Genomic DNA, 13,936 nt, shown 5'->3' with positions numbered 1-13,936 from the left:
GTATCCCACATAACAGGCTTAGATACACTAGCTTAGGAGATAGTATCACACTTGGTGAGTTTGGATAAATGGATCTGCAGAAAGTATCACACATAATAGCCTTAGATACACCTGCTCAAGAGATAATATCACACTGCTTATGATTAGATACATGGCTTAGAAGACAGTATCACATATAACAGGCTTAGATACACTGGCTTGTGAGATAGTGTCACACTTGGTGAGTTCGGATACATGGCTCTGCAGAAAGTATTACACATAATAGACTTAGATACACCTGCTCAAGAGATAATATCACACTGCTTATGATTAGATACATGGCTTAGCAGACAGTATCCCACATAACAGGCTTAGATACACTGGCTTGGGAGATAGTGTCACACTTGGTGAGTTCGGATACATGGCTCAGCAGAAAGTATCACACATAATAGACTTAGATACACCTGCTCAAGAGATAATATCACACTGCATATGATTAGATGCATGGCTTAGCAGACAGTATCACACATAACAGGCTTAGATACACTGGCTTGGGAGATAGTGTCACACTTGGTGAGTTCGGATACATGGCTCTGCAGAAAGTATCACACACAATAGACTTAGATACGCCTGCTCAAGAGATAATATCACACTGCTTATGATTAGATACATGGCTTAGCAGACAGTATCACACATAACAGGTTTAGATACACCAGCTCAGGTGTCAGGGGAGTCTCGGAGCTCAGGTTTGGATTGGGTATTTGTACGGGGGTCCAGTATTTCTGGGGCCCGGTCCTGTACAGTGACCCCCCCTGTCGCCCCGTCGCCCCGTTCACACACTTGTGCGCCGACTGTAGACTTTAATCATGGCGGCATTTATTTTCAATTAGGGTGAAATTACAGAGCGGTGATGGCGGGGGTGGCTGGAGGCTTCACATGTTTGTAGTGATTAAAATAGATCCCACACCGGGTAATCCCCCCCACCCACAACGGGAGAGACCCTCCTTAATACCCCGGACACAATGTCCCCACTACGCACGCTGCTCTGCGCCCACCTCTAAAATCGCATCTCGGAATAAGAAAGCTTAAAATACATCATTTCAGAAGACAGTATCACACAACATAAGCTTAGATACAGCAGCTTAAAAAAAAAACCAGTATCACACATCGTAGGCTCAGATCAGTGTTTCCCAACCAGGGTGCCTCCAGCTGTTGCAAAACTACAACTCCCAGCATGCCCGGACAGCCAATGGCTGTCCGGGCATGCTGGGAGTTGTAGTTTTGCAACGGCTGGAGGCACCCTGGTTGGGAAACACAGGCTTGGATACAGGAACACATGTCATAGGTTTAGATACAGCAGACAGTATCACACGTGATAGGCTTGGATACGCCAGCTCAGCAGATAGTATCATACATCATAGGCTTAGATACAGCAGCTCAGAAGACAGTATCTCATGTCATTGGTTTAGATACTGCAGCTCAGCAGACAGTATCACACGTGATAGGCTTGGATACGCCAGCTCAGCAGATAGTATCATACATCATAGGCTTAGATACAGCAGCTCAGAAGACAGTATCTCATGTCATTGGCTTAGATACTGCAGCTCAGCAGACAGTATCACACGTGATAGGCTTGGATACGCCAGCTCAGCAGATAGTATCGTACATCATAGGCTTAGATACAGCAGCTCAAAAAACAGTATCTCATGTCAATGGCTTAGATACTGCAGCTCAGCAGACAGTATCACACATGATAGGCTTGGATACGCCAGCTCAGCAGATAGTATCGTACATCATAGGCTTAGATACAGCAGCTCAGAAGACAGTATCTCATGTCATTGGCTTAGATACTGCAGCTCAGCAGACAGTATCACACATGATAGGCTTGGATCTGCCAGCTGAGCAGACAGTATCATACGTCATAGGCTTAGATACAGCAGCTCAGAAGACAGTATCTCATGTCATTGGCTTAGATACTGCAGCTCAGCAGACAGTATCACACATGATAGGCTTGGATCTGCCAGCTGAGCAGATAGTATCATACATCATAGGCTTAGATACAGCAGCTCAGAAGACAGTATCTCATGTCAATGGCTTAGATACTGCAGCTCTGCAGACAGTATCACACGTGTTAGGCTTGGATATACCAGCTCAGCACAGTATCATACATCATAGGCGTAGATACTGCAGCTCAGAAGACAGTGTCATACATCATAGGCTTAGATACAGCAGCTCAGAAGACAGTATCTCATGTCAATGGCTTAGATACTGCAGCTCAGCAAACAGTATCACACGTGATAGGCTTGGATACACCAGCTCAGCAGATAGTATCATACGTCATAGGCTTAGATACAGCAGCTCAGAAGACAGTATCACACGTGATAGGCTTGGATACACTAGCTCAGCAGATAGTATAATACGTCATAGGCTTAGATACAGCAGCTCAGCATCACATGTGATAGGCTTAGATACAGCAATTCAGAAGACAGTATCTCATGTCATAGACTTAGATACTGCAGCTCTGACGACAGTATCACATGTGATAGGCTTAGATACAGCAGCTTAGCATGACATCATCCCTGTGGACTATTTTATTGTTATTCATTTTAGCCAGGGTGCCTCCAGCTGTTGCAAAACCAGGGTGCCTACTGAAGTGTGATACCGTGTCTTAGCCTGTGTTTCCCAACCAGGGTGGCTCCAGCTGTTGCCAACAGCTGGAGGCACCCTGGTTGGGAAACATTTGCTTAGATACAGTATCACATGTGATAGGTTTAGATACAGCAGCTCAGACTACAGTATCTCATGTCATTGGCTTAGATACAGCAGCTCAGCAGACAGTATCACACGTGATAGGCTTAGATACACTAGCTCAGCAGACAGTATCATATGTCATAGGCTTAGATACAGCAGCTTAGCAGACAGTATCACATGTGAAAGGCTTAGATACAGCAGCTTAGCAGACAGTATCACACGTGAAAGGCTTAGATACAGCAGCTTAGCAGACAATTTCACATGTGAAAGGCTTAGATACAGCAGCTTAGCAGCGCATCATCACTGTGGAAGGCTTAGATACAGCAGCTTAGCAGGCAGTATCACACGTGAAAGGCTTAGATACAGCAGCTTAGCAGACAGTTTCACATGTGAAAGGCTTAGATACAGCAGCTTAGCAGCGCATCATCACTGTGGAAGGCTTAGATACAGCAGCTTAGCAGACAGTATCACACGTGAAAGGCTTAGATACAGCAGCTTAGCAGACAGTTTCACATGTGAAAGGCTTAGATACAGCAGCTTAGCAGCGCATCATCACTGTGGAAGGCTTAGATACAGCAGCTTAGCAGACAGTATCACACGTGAAAGGCTTAGATACAGCAGCTTAGCAGACAGTATCACATGTGAAAGGCTTAGATACAGTAGTTTAGCAGACAGTATCACATGTGCAAGGCTTAGATACAGTAGCTTAGCAGCGCATCATCACTGTGGACTATTTTAGTATATTACAAATGTTAGCAATATATAGGAGGATTGTAGTTTGCATAGTGTTTCCCACATAACGGGCTTAGATACACTGGCTCGGCAGACGGTATTACGATGGAGAGGCACAGCCATTGTACACCGGCTCAGCAGACAGGAGCATGCATAATAGACTTAGATACACTGGAGCCTCACACCAGTATCGTATATTATAAAGTTACATACACAGTCCCAGCAGACAGTATCACACATGATAAGATTAGATACAATGGGTCCTCATGACAGTATAGCAAGTGATAGATTTGATACATTTACTCCTTATTGCAGTATCAGAGATGACAGGATTAGATACACTGGCACAGCAGACTGTAAAACACTAGACCAGTGGTCTCCAACCTGCGGACCTCCAGATGTTGCAAAACTACAACTCCCAGCATGCCCACACAGTCGTTGGCTGTCCGGGCATGCTGGGAGTTGTAGTTTTGCAACATCTGGAGGTCCGCAGGATGAAGACCACTGCAATAGACTAAGATGTACAACTAAACAACAGCATCACACATGATAAACTTCTATGTGGTGGCTCAGAAGACAAGTATCACACATGCTAGGCTTAGATACACCAGCTCCTCATTACAGTATAGTATGTTGGGCTTAGATACACTGGTATCATTATTGACAGGATTAGGTATTCAACTAAAGCACCACACGATCAGCTTAGATACATTGGCTCAGTGGTACACGGTCTCTGGTGACAATCCTGGAGATTACACCTGGTCCATATACAGGATAACAAGTGTGGGGGTCACAGGAACCATAGAAACACCTGACGGGGTCACCTGATGGGGTCACATGATGGTGTCACCTGACCGGGTCACATGATGGTGTCACCTGACGGGGTCACATGATGGGGGGCCTGTACCTGTAGGTAAGGTGGTGGGGCTGCAGACCTGGGGGCCCCTATGATCTCAGAGCTGAGCCATCACCATGTCCCCCTCCCCACAGACCCCTCTGTAATCATTACCTCTCATTGTCCTCAGTTATTGTTCTGCCCCATTATCTCCATTCTCTCTCCTGCTCCTCTTCATCCCCCCTGAGCCGGATCCATCACTTTCACTGCTGCCCAGGGAGAGTCCATTATTCATGTACCCGGCATTGTCCCTGTACTCACAGCTCCTCACATCTATCTATACACAATCCAGGAGATAGATAGATATATATGGTATCTTTCTATCTATCTATCTATCTATCTATCTCATCTCTATATATCTCATATCTATCTATCTCATATCTATCTATCTATCTATCTCATATCTATATATCTCATATCTATCTATCTCATATCTATCTATATATCTATCTCATATCTATCTATCTATCTCATATCTATCTATCTCATATCTATCTATCTATCTATCTATCTCACATCTATCTATACACAATCCTGGAGATATATATATATATATATATATATATATATATATATATATATATGGTATCTATCTATCTATCTCATATCTATCTATCTATCTCATATCTATCTATACACAATCCTGGAGAGATATATATATATATATATATATATATATATATATATATATATGGTATCTATCTATCTATCTCATATCTATCTATCTATCTCATATCTATCTATCTCATATCTATCTCATATCTATCTATCTCATATCTATCTATCTCATATCTATCTATCTATCTATCTATCTCATATCTATCTATCTATCTCATATCTATCTATACACAATCCTGGATAGATATATATATATATATATATATGGTATCTATCTCATATCTATCTATCTATCTATCTATCCATCCATCTATCTCATATCTATCTATACACAATCCTGGAGATAAATATATGGTATCTCTCTATCTATCTCATATCTATCTATCTGTCTCATATCTATCTATCTATCTATCTCATATCTATATATCTCATATCTATCTATCTCATATCTATCTATCTCATATCTATCTCATATCTATCTATCTCATATCTATCTATCTATCTCATATCTATCTCATATCTATCTCATATCTATCTATATATCTATCTCATATCTATCTATCTATCTCATATCTATCTATCTCATATCTATCTATCTCATATCTATCTATCTATCTCATATCTATCAATCTCATATCTATCTATCTCATATCTATCTATCTCATATCTATCTATCTTTCTCATATCTATCTATATATAATATCTATCTATCTCATATCTATCTATCTCATATCTATCTATCTCATATCTATCTATCTATCTCATATCTATCTATATATAATATCTATCTATCTCATATCTATCTCATATCTATCTATCTCACATCTAAAAGAGCTATAAGTTAGATAATAATGATAGATGAGATAGATATGAGATAGATAGATAGATATGAGATGAGATAGATAGATAGATAGATAAATAGATAGATATGAGATAGATAGATAGATATGAGATAGATATATATGAGATAGATATATATGAGATAGGTAAATAGATATTGAGCTTGAGAAAGGCGACGAAGAGGTCGCAGAAACGTTGCTCTGTCTGCACTGATGCAATAAACCACAAACCTTTTTTGCACCGTATACTTTGTGTGCTGCTGCTTCTTTGGATTTAGATAGATAGATAGATAGATGATAGATAGATAGATAGATAGATAGATAGATAGATAGATATGAGATAGATAGATATGAGATAGATAGATGATAGATAGATAGATATGAGATAGATAGATGAGATAGATAGATAGATATGAGATAGATGATAGATAGATAGATATGAGATAGATGATAGATAGATAGATAGATAGATAGATAGATATGAGATAGATAGATATGAGATAGATAGATAGATATGAGATACATAGATAGATGATAGATAGATATGAGATAGATAGATAGATGATAGATAGATATGAGATAGATATGAGATAGATAGATAGATATGAGATAGATAGATGATAGATAGATATGAGATAGATAGATAGATAGATAGATATAAGATAGATAGATAGATATGAGATAGATAGATAGATAGATAGATATGAGATAGATAGATAAATATGAGATAGAGAGATAGATAGATATGAGATAGATAGATGATAGATAGATATGAGATAGATAGATAGATAGATAGATAGATATGAGATAGATAGATATGAGATAGATAGATAGATAGATAGATAGGAGATAGATAGGAGATAGATAGATAAATATGAGATAGAGAGATAGATAGATAAATATGAGATAGATAGATATGAGATAGATAGATAGATATGAGATAGATAGATATGAGATAGATAGATAGATAGATATGAGATAGATAGGTATGAGATAGATAGATATGAGATAGATAGATAGATATGAGATAGATAGATATGAGATAGATAGATAGATATGAGATAGATAGATATGAGATAGATAGATATGAGATAGATAGATAGATATGAGATAGATAGATAGATAGCTATAGAAAGGAGATAGATATAGATAGGAGAAATATAGATATACATAGATGGATAGGTATTAAATAAAAATATATAAATATAATAAATGATAGATATTAATATAAACAATAAATACTAGATAGAGTATAATAAAGTATATAACAGATATAACAATATTATTAGAGAGATAGACAGGAGGTGATCACAATCATATCAGTAATAATAAGAACCCTGTATACATCTAGCAGTGATGCCCCCTCCTGTATCTCCTGGCACTATACAGGACATTATCCGGGACTCCTCATCCTCTCACCCCAGAGATTATTCTCAGGTCCCAGCGATCACATCTCAAAAACCTCCCAAAAGAGCAGGAAAGGAGCAGAAGAACTCACCATGATGTCTGCACCAGAGACAGCTCAGTCCTGAAGATAGAGACGACTTCTGGGGAAGAAGGGTCCTCCAAGACCTGCAGGCAACAACGAAGACTCCACCAGACCACCAGGCCAACAATAAAGACTCCACCAGACCACCAGGCCAACAATGAAGACTCCACCAGGCCAACAATGAAGACTCCACCAGACCAACAATGAAGACTCCACCAGACCACCAGGCCAACAATGAAGACTCCACCAGACCACCAGGCCAACAACGAAGACTCCACCAGACCACCAGGCCAACAACGAAGACTCCACCAGACCACCTGTAAGTCCAGATAGTGGTAATAGAGGGTAGATCCAGAGAGGAGGGAGAGCACCCAGCAGCTCTATACTGAGGAGCAGAGCACCCTGCAGCACACACCAGCTCTATACTGAGGAGCAGAGCACCCTGCAGCACACACCAGCTCTATACTGAGGACCAGTTCCTTCTCTATACTGTATAGCAGGACCAGTCCCAGCTCTATACTGGTGGAGCAGGATCAGTCCCAGCACTGTACTGGTGGAGCAGGATCAGTCCCAGCACTGTACTGGTGGAGCAGGATCAGTCCCAGCTCTATACTGGTGGAGCAGAATAAGTCCCAGCACTATATTGGTGGAGCAGAATAAGTCCCAGCTCTATACTGATGAAGCAGGATCAGTCCCAGCTCTGTACTGGTGGCGCAGAATCAGTCCCAGCTCTATACTGGTGAAGCAGGATCAGTCCCAGCTCTGTACTGGTGGAGCAGGATCAGTCCCAGCTCTGTACTGGTGGCGCAGAATCAGTCCCAGCTCTATACTGGTGAAGCAGGATCAGTCCCAGCTTTGTACTGTGGAGCAGGATCAGTCCCAGTTCTATACTGGTGAAGCAGGATCAGTCCCAGCTCTGTACTGGTGAAGCAGAATCAGTCCCAGCTCTGTACTGGTGAAGCAGAATCAGTCCCAGCTCTGTACTGGTGAAGCAGGATCAGTCCCAGCTCTATACTGGTGAAGCAGGATCAGTCCCAGCTCTGTACTGGTGAAGCAGAATCAGTCCCAGCTCTGTACTGGTGAAGCAGGATCAGTCCCAGCACTGTACTGTGGAGCAGGATCAGTCCCAGCTCTATACTGGTGAAGCAGGATCAGTCCCAGCACTGTACTGGTGAAGCAGGATCAGTCCCAGCACTGTACTGGTGGAGCAGGATCAGTCCCAGCACTGTACTGGTGAAGCAGGATCAGTCCCAGCTCTGTACTGGTGAAGCAGAATCAGTCCCAGCTCTATACTGGTGAAGCAGGATCAGTCCCAGCACTGTACTGGTGGAGCAGGATCAGTCCCAGCTCTGTACTGGTGGAGCAGGATCAGTCCCAGCTCTATACTGGTGAAGCAGGATCAGTCCCAGCACTGTACTGGTGAAGCAGGATCAGTCCCAGCTCTATACTGGTGAAGCAGGATCAGTCCCAGCTCTATACTGGTGAAGCAGGATCAGTCCCAGCTCTATACTGTGGAGCAGGATCAGTCCCAGCACTGTACTGTGGAGCAGGATCAGTTCCAGCTCTGTACTGGTGAAGCAGAATCAGTCCCAGCTCTATACTGGTGAAGCAGAATCAGTCCCAGCTCTATACTGGTGAAGCAGGATCAGTCCCAGCACTGTACTGGTGAAGCAGGATCAGTCCCAGCACTGTACTGTGGAGCAGGATCAGTCCCAGCTCTGTACTGGTGAAGCAGAATCAGTCCCAGCTCTATACTGGTGAAGCAGGATCAGTCCCAGCACTGTACTGGTGGAGCAGGATCAGTCCCAGCTCTATACTGGTGAAGCAGGATCAGTCCCAGCTCTATACTGGTGAAGCAGGATCAGTCCCAGCTCTATACTGTGGAGCAGGATCAGTCCCAGCTCTGCTGCTGATCTCCAGGAGGACACTGCTGCCAGCTACAGGCCATTCTGCTGCTGCTCAGGCTGGGACCTGCTTATATGCTCCGCCATTGGCTTTGATCACAGGAGTGATGTCAGGCTGAATTACCATAACAAAGGCTCCGGATCTGCAGCTACTAATCACTTTGATGTATTCGGTGAATGTGCAGATTCCTCAGCACCTCAGAGGGGAGATGTAATGTGCTGCAGGTCAGCTGGGGGGAGCAAGAGAGCACTGGGAGGGAGGATGATGGGAGTGATCATCATTATTAATATTATTATCATTGTCAAGGGCTTCTGTATCCCTCTATGGGGCTGTAAAAGAGAAACCAGGGCCAAAAAATAGTAACAAATAGTAACAAATAGTAACAAATAGCATCAAATAACAACAAATAACAACAAATAACATCAAATAACAAATAACAACAAATAACAACAAATAACATCAAATAACAACAAATAACATCAAACAACAACAAATAACAACAAATAACATCACTGGTGTAAGGAGAAGGAGAGGCAACAAGTTTACAGTCTGTGTTACTTATAGTCATAGAGAAGAGAAAACAAGTTCTGACAGGAAGAAGAATAATAAGGCAATTTTCATCACAAATGTGTGTGGATATATATATATATTAGATGTATATGAGATCGATAGAGAGAGATATATATGAGATAGATATATATGAGATAGATAGATAGATATGAGATAGATAGATATGAGATAGATAAATAGATATGAGATAGATATGAGATAGATAAATAGATATGAGATAGATAAATAGATAGATATGAGATAGATAGATAGATAGATGTGAGATAGATATGAGATAGATAGATAGATGTGAGATAGATAGATATGAGATAGATAGATAGATATGAGATAGATAGATATGAGATAGATAGATATGAGAAATAGATATGAGATAGATAGATATGAGACAGATACATATGAGATAGATAGATATGATAGATAGATATGAGATAGATAGATAGATATGAGATAGATAGATAGATAGATGGATATGAGATAGATAGAGAGGAAGATAGATATGAGATAGATAGATAGATATGAGATAGATAGATAGATATGAGATAGATAGATATGAGATAGATATGAGATAGATAGATAGATATGAGATAGATATGAGATAGATAGATATGAGATAGATAGATAGATATGAGATAGATAGATAGATAGATATGAGATAGATAGATAGATAGATATGAGATAGATAGATATGAGATAGATAGATAGATATGAGATAGATAGATAGATATGAGATAGATAGATAGATATGAGATAGATAGATATGAGATAGATAGATCGATATGAGATAGATAGATAGATAGATGGATATGAGATAGATAGAGAGGAAGATAGATATGAGATAGATAGATAGATAGATATGAGATAGATAGATATGAGATAGATATGAGACAGATACATATGAGATAGATAGATAGGAAGATAGATATGAGATAGATAGATATGAGATAGATAGATAGATAGATAGATATGAGATAGATAGATATGAGATAGATAGATATGAGATAGATAGATAGATATGAGATAGATAGATATGAGATAGATAGATATGAGATAGATAGATAGATAGATAGATAGATATGAGATAGATAGATATGAGATAGATAGATAGATAGATAGATATGAGATAGATAGATAGATATAAAACAGATAGCTATGAGATATATCAATGGATATATATTACATAGATATGAGACAGATAAATAGATAGATAAAATGAGATCAATAGAAAGATAGACAATTATATAACTGTATTTTTTTTATATTATATTATATTTATATTATTTTATATTTTTTTTATACTTTTAAATACAATTTTTGTTATTGTTAACTTATGATGCCTGTTTATTGAAATCAGTAATATTACTATAATAGAAAGGATCATTATTATGAATCAGGATTTGAAAACATAATATATATTTATAAAGATTAATATATATATATTTACACTGATTAAAAATGTATTTATTTTGTGTATATATAATTGTATTAGTTTACTACAGGTGTAAAGATTCCAGTAAATCTATCATGTGGATCATGTGGAGGTTTATTCTACAGACTGGCCCAGAATATTTTACCTGATCATATTGTCCAGTAGGTAAATAGTCAAAACCAGTTTTGCTAAACATTTGTTTTGTCTTAAATGGGACTGCAGGCATGCAGTTTTGATGTTTTTTTTATTTATTTTTATTTATGTATTAATTTATTTATTTTTAAATTGAATTTTTTTATTTTTTTTTAAGCAAACACATGAATGAATCCAAAATTAAGTTACAGTACAAAGGAACTGCTGATCCTTCTATGTTTTGTATCTACTTCTGCTCAAAAAAAAGACACGTGTGATTCCGGCCGTAGGATATCCCCATATGTTGCAGATTGGTTGTCGAAATTTCTGCGACTAAATCCATTAATCCCCATAGGACTGTTTTTGGGGCATGTGCATGGATTTCTGCAAACTCTATTCACATAAATAGGAAGGTCGCCAAAATGTCTGCGTCAAATCACCAGCATGAGAAAAGAACCCTATAGCTGCATCAGTCACAGTTTTTGTCATTCATAAAAAAAAATAATAATAATAATAACATAAAAATAATAATAATTATAATAATAAAATGTTAATATTAATAATGAACAGAAAAATGGCATTAAAAAGACTGCATAAAAAAACGACACGCATGATTCCAACATTGTAAAGTATATTAAAGCATATTATCAGATCAAGAACACCCTAAAAACTTTCTTTTTTTTTTTTTTTTTTTTTTTTACTTTTTCTTATTTTACTAACTTATTGTTATTTTCCCATGAATTATTGGTTGTTAATTTTTTATCATATTTTTACTCATACTATTGTTTAGATATAGTGTCACCATGTTATATATATATATATATATATATATATATATATATATATATATATATATTTATCATAATTTGTATTATTACTATATTAGTTTGTATCAGTTATTATTTTAGCATTGTTTATTGTATTGTCGTTTTAACTGTATTTGTATAAAAAAGTATTATTTTTATTTTATTATTATTATAGTATAATTATTATTATTATTACCGTTGTAGTACTATGTTATTCGCATCTTTTGTATCATTTTTAGACCATGCTACATTTGATTAGTTTCTATATTCTATAATTGATTATATTGTTATATTTTATATCTTTATTTGCTTTTTCAGATCTTATTTAATGCACTTATTACTCCAAATGCCACTATAGCAAATAGTAATCCAGAAATAATTCTAGCCCCCCCTAAAATGTATTTGATTAAATATTCCGGTATGGGGAACTCTTGGATGTTGGATATAAGGGGGCAGTACAGTCCTCTACCTCTTATTAGGGAATAGGACACAGACAGCACCGTTTTTTTTGTCATATCCAGGGTATTTGTTTTTTTTAGGTTGTGCTCACATGTTGCTGTCTCATTGCAGAAATGTTGCAGTACCGCTGAGATACAGTATCAAAATGAAAAACTGCAGCAATTCTGCAACGAGTAAACACAGCCTTAGACTCTGTATCAGTGTTTCCCAACCAGGGGGCCTCCAGCTGTTGCAAAACTACAAATTCCAGCATGCTCGGACAGCAAAAGGCTGCTGGAGGCACACTGGTTAGGAAACACTGAAATAAAGGAATACATACATGAAAAGCAGATTAAAAAAAATGATAACATTTTGAAGCTGAGCAGCCTGTGTTGTGAAGATTCTGAAATCTCCTTTTATATCTTTGTTCACGACAAAGGTCGAAGTTTGCTGTCGGACTTTACTGTAGCTCTAGCATTCTATGCAAGCATCCGAAAAAATGTCAGTCATTTTGGCAAATCCTTTTCTATAACCAATGTTCCCCATTATACCTTGCCACCCAGCTTTTCCATACTCCTGAATGTGCCATTTGATAAAGTATTAAATCTCTGTTCCTTTGTACCAGGAAGAGTATCACGTGTCTCGGAAATATGACATTAGATCATTCTTTCCCCAACAAGTGTGCCCTTAGCTGTTGCAAAACTACAACTCCAAGCATGCCTCATGGCTCTCCGGGCATGATGAGAGTTGTAGTTTTTCAACAGCTGCAAGCATGCTGGCTGACAACACTGCATTAGACATGGAGCGGACAGTCAAACCTGCATTTTAAAGTCTGTGCATCCCAGTGAGAGAGAGAGAGAGAGAGAGAGACAGAGAAAGAGAGAGAGAGGGAGAGGGAAGGAGAGAGGGAAAGGGAGAGAGAGAGAGAGAGAGAGAGAGAGAGAGAGGAAGAGGGAAGGAGAGAGGGAAAGAGAGAGAGAGAGAGAGAGGGAAGGAGAGAGGGAAAGAGAGAGAGAGAGAGGAAGAGGGAAGGAGAGAGGGAAAGAGAGAGAGAGAGAGAGAGAGAGAGAGAGAGAGAGAGGGAGAAACAAAGAAAGAGGGAGACAAAGAGAGAGAGACAGAGAGAGAGAAAAAGAGGGAAAGAGAGATCGAAAGAGAGATAGAAAGAGAGAAATAGAAAGAGAGAAAGACAGAGGGAGAGAGACACACAAATAAAGAGAGAGAGACAGAAAGAGATCGAAAGGGAGAGAGAAAGAGAGAGGAGAAAGAGAGGGGGAAAGAGACATAGCGAGAAAGAGAGAGAGAGAGAGAGAGAGAGAGAGAGAGAAATAGACAGAGACAGAGAGAAGGAAAAAA

At 38.8% G+C, this 13,936-nt stretch overlaps 1 protein-coding gene across 2 annotated transcripts in view; it reads right to left on the bottom strand.

Annotated features, from left to right (window-relative positions):
• The window catches only part of WNT11 (Wnt family member 11), a 107,501-nt gene extending 99,053 nt beyond the window's left edge, over positions 1-8,448 (bottom strand). Inside the window, exon 1 of one of the 2 annotated variants that reach the window (XM_056561180.1) lies at positions 7,313-8,448. The gene's annotated coding sequence lies outside the window, so the exon portion shown is untranslated. Of the gene's footprint in view, positions 1-4,172; positions 4,291-7,312 lie in introns of those variants that run through there. The other variant, XM_056561179.1, reaches the window with a different exon arrangement.
• Between the last annotated feature and the right edge of the window lie 5,488 nt (positions 8,449-13,936).

This window comes from Hyla sarda, chromosome 2 (genome assembly GCF_029499605.1).
Source record: "Hyla sarda isolate aHylSar1 chromosome 2, aHylSar1.hap1, whole genome shotgun sequence".
Classification (NCBI taxonomy): Eukaryota; Metazoa; Chordata; class Amphibia; order Anura; family Hylidae; genus Hyla; species Hyla sarda.
This window is presented reverse-complemented; position numbering and strand designations above follow the sequence as displayed.